Source organism: Piliocolobus tephrosceles, chromosome 5 (genome assembly GCF_002776525.5).
Source record: "Piliocolobus tephrosceles isolate RC106 chromosome 5, ASM277652v3, whole genome shotgun sequence".
Classification (NCBI taxonomy): Eukaryota; Metazoa; Chordata; class Mammalia; order Primates; family Cercopithecidae; genus Piliocolobus; species Piliocolobus tephrosceles.
This window is the reverse complement of record NC_045438.1, coordinates 26,397,815-26,401,812: the sequence shown is the minus strand read 5'-3', so window position 1 is coordinate 26,401,812 and position 3,998 is coordinate 26,397,815.

Genomic DNA, 3,998 nt, shown 5'->3' with positions numbered 1-3,998 from the left:
AATCCACCCACTCTGGTCTCCCAAAGTTCTAGGATTACTGGTATGAGTGACTGCTCCCAGCCTTATTCTTCAAGTTTTCAGAGTTCTTTATATATTAGAGATATTTGCCATTTAAACATCGTCTGTGTTTGGAATATTCTGAATATTTTATCCCAGATAAATTATATTCTGTCTTTGTTTACATTGTTTTTGTGATGCAAAGTTTTTCATTGTTATGTGATCAAATCAATTATTTTTTATTGCCTATAGGTTTTGACTTAACCTCAGAAGGCCTGTGCTCCAACAAAAGTTAAAGAGGAATTCACTCATACTTTCTCCAAGTACTTTTATATTGTGCTTTTTGTTTTTTGTTTTGTACACTTACATCCCTTCCTTTTTGCCTTTCTCCTCTCATAGAAATTATGCTTTTGGAAAACTGACACTTGAAATTGCCTTTCCCTTTAAATAAAACTTATCCTTTTAAATAAAGTTCCCCCTTTAAGTCACAGGTCTGATTCTTTAGGTTGCTCTACTTTGAAATCTGTCTTATACAACTGTGATCTGATGTGCTCTGATCTGCCTATTATATGTTAGTATGTTTAGAATGGATTTCTGGTAGTTTAGAAATAATCTTTCTGGTGGATTTAATCTTTCACTCCATCCCACACTCAAACCCCTTTGCTAGTGTCTCTCTCTCCTGAGTCCTCATCTGCAGTTTTTCTCAATCCCTCCTTGCTTGCTAAGATGAAGTGAAAGCCAATGGGACTGGGGCACTGGTATTTGTTGATTTTCCTCCTTTTAATCCAAGTTATTTACTGTTTCAGCATTGTCTGTCTTCAAATAATAATGAAGGTTTAGTTGTGTATAGACATTTCACATGGATTGGGAACATTTGGAGAGTGCTTATTACGCTGCCTCTATTATCTACAGTTAATAGAAAATCATCTGTGTGTTTGTGAATTCAGCAAAATGTATTCATGGTCCTGGCTCATCAAAGATACTTTACCTGCTCCACCAATAGAACAGGTATACATATCTAAACACAATTATTGTGACAATTTCTGATTTTTGTGGATGCTACTACATGTGGGGAAAATCAATAGTGATAGAGATAGGAGGCAGCTAAGGGTCCCCCAGTGAAAGCCCACGCCGAGCCTAAAACAGTCTGAAGGCTGAAAAACCAGACTGCCGATCCCAGAGAATCATAACATTGAGTTTTAAATCTCTAACGTATTTAACAGGCTTCCCAAAATCAAACTTCAGTTTCAAAATTGTCTTTCCTGATGCCTGGCTTTTGGAGGCTTCAGAGCACCCGTGGAGTATCCAAAAGGGAGGTACATATTTAGGTAAATGGGATTGCCAAAATGGTATTCAATATCCTTTTTTGTGAAAATACTAATAAATATTCCAAAATTGTATGGGATTTCAGAAATTCTAATGTCCAAAATATATGCTATAAATCATAATTAAGGTGGTTATGTTAAATTATTGTAAATCACAGAGATAACCAAACTTCATTGTCAAATGTGTTTCTGACTGTAACTACCTTGGACATTTTGTTATTCACAGACAATTGTTGCCTTATTTTAATATTTTTTAAAAGATGGTTTATAACAAGCTCTAGAAATTTGACAGGTGCTCTCAAACACAGGTTTCTAATAACTTTGGAAATTGTGACATTGGAATGAAAGAAAGATGTACAGGAGTCATGAAGAGCTAAAATGTTCATGAATATCAAGCAAAACAAGCTAACTGAATGGACTGAACTCAGAAAACTGAAGCAATCTTTTTGACATTTACTTGGAATACTGCTGATCTTTTTTTGTTTTTCAGAGTCCAGTATACTCCTGCGAACAAAACTTGGAACATGTTTGTTTCTCTCTGCCTTTTTCCTCTACAATCTGGAAACTAGTTGTGAATATTCTTAACCCATAGCAATATAGTTGTTTGCACCAGTGCAATAAGAATTCATTTTCTTTTGCAACAGGATGCAATTGGAGAAACTGGTTGTGGTTTACCGAAGTTTTGACTGGAAGGGTATGCTTCTCTATCAGGAATCAAGCTCAACTTGCAGAACTGATAAAAGCCCCTTGGGAAAAACTGGCCTCATACTCTTATCTACACAGTCCCTGTACAGGATTCCTGACCTGTGGTCAGTAAAGAATGTCACTTTCTAACAGACCCAGGAGCTCCAAGTTTATCTTGGGACTTTAAGGGAAGAGGATCATCCAAATCACAGGTATTTGAAGATACAAATCCATGGCTGTGCTTGACTTTAAAAGGTCTTATCTGACATTCTTTGTAGAACAGAATTCCATCAAAGCCAACCTAAAATGCCTACTTAGAGATAATTATTCTTGCTGCACTTTATGCAAATAGTCAGGCCAAGTACAAAACTAAAGACTGTTTTGCAAACAACTCAGTCCTTTAATGATTTTTTTTAACAAAAATGATGACTGGAGAGAGAGAAATTATGTTTTGAAATTTATCAAATATTTGTCATTAAATTCTAAACTCATTAGCTCATTCTTTTTTTAAGTTTCTGCCTACATTTTAGACTAACCCTGCTTGTTCTTGTGAACCAACCAGTAATCTCCAGCTGTAGCTCAGAAGAAACAAAAGGGAATGGGTAATGTAAAAATCTGGATCAATATTCTAGTTATGAGCAATTATCCTGCAAACCCTGCCAGGTGATGGGAATGAATAGGGTGCCCATAACCCAGAGGTTTCCTTTTTGGGAATGTAAGACAAAGGGGGCTAACCAAAGTCAAGCACAATGCACTGAAATCTTAGCAAGCATAACTATAGCCACCAGTTATCTGGGCATGTCACAAGATGTCCTTTTCTCTCCCTTGTTGGAGGAAGACTCAATTCCACAGCTTCACTTCAGCATTCGGCTTATGATAAGGAGTCCTTGCAACTCCCATGAGACACATTTCTGTCCCAAACTCAATTCCAAGCTTTGGATCAAAGCCCTAGAATAGAAAACTGGATCTAAGGGATCTGGAAGCAGATGATAACAGAAGTTAAAAGGCACAACACAGGTGAGCATGACTGATTCCCACCAATTAAGCCTAGCTTCTCATTCCGTGGATAAAGAGCACACTAATATCCATGGCATAAGTGAGGTCTAGGGAATTTAAGGCTACTGACAGCAGGGGTGATAGGGCATACAGGGGTAAGAGCAGATACCCCCATCCCCTAGACCACCCTGTTAACATGGTTGAAAGTCACTTTAACACCCCTGGGTGGCATCCTGCTGTGGTCACCAAGACTCGGGAATACAAGGACAGAGGAGAGAAAGAGGAACACCTCATTTTCCCTCTCTCATATGCGCAGGGTATTTGCTAGGAAGAGAAAGGAACCAGGGACACCTGCTCCCCTCTTTCTAGAGAGTAGCCATTCATCTTTAGTCTGTGCCCCTTTTGAATGCATTCTGAACCCCTGGGACTCCTCTGAAAAAATTCCTTCTTCTTTCCTTTATTTTCATCTGCCCCTTTCACTGATAGGTAATTGTGTCTCCAAACTACAGGACACTCCCCTAAGATGCATCCTCCAAAATGGGAAGAGTTAACTTCTCAAACCTTAAACTGGTTGGCTTAGAATTGGGCTCAGGGGAAGGGAACACAGAAGCCTAACATGCTGACAAAGGGTAAAAGTTTTTATTACCGGTCAGGCTTTTTGACATCCCCTCTCCTTGCGCACACTGGTAAAAGGCCTCAGGATTTTTGAGGTGTCCTTACCCCTCCCTTATTCCATTTCTATGTATGTTTTCTAATAACCCAGTTTGTCTCTTCTCACCTTCAGACCATCAAACCCCAAACAATCATGCAACCAAAGCCTTTATCTATGGTTCCTTTTGCCAGAAACCCTTAGATAGGCCTCTGAGGGAGCTCTGACTGCCATTTCCCCAAAATAGCGCCCTCTGTCAGCAGGAAGCAGTGAAGATCTGTCTTTACCCTTAACCTTATCCTTATCCTTATCCTTATCCTTATCCTTATCCTTATCCTTATCCTTAT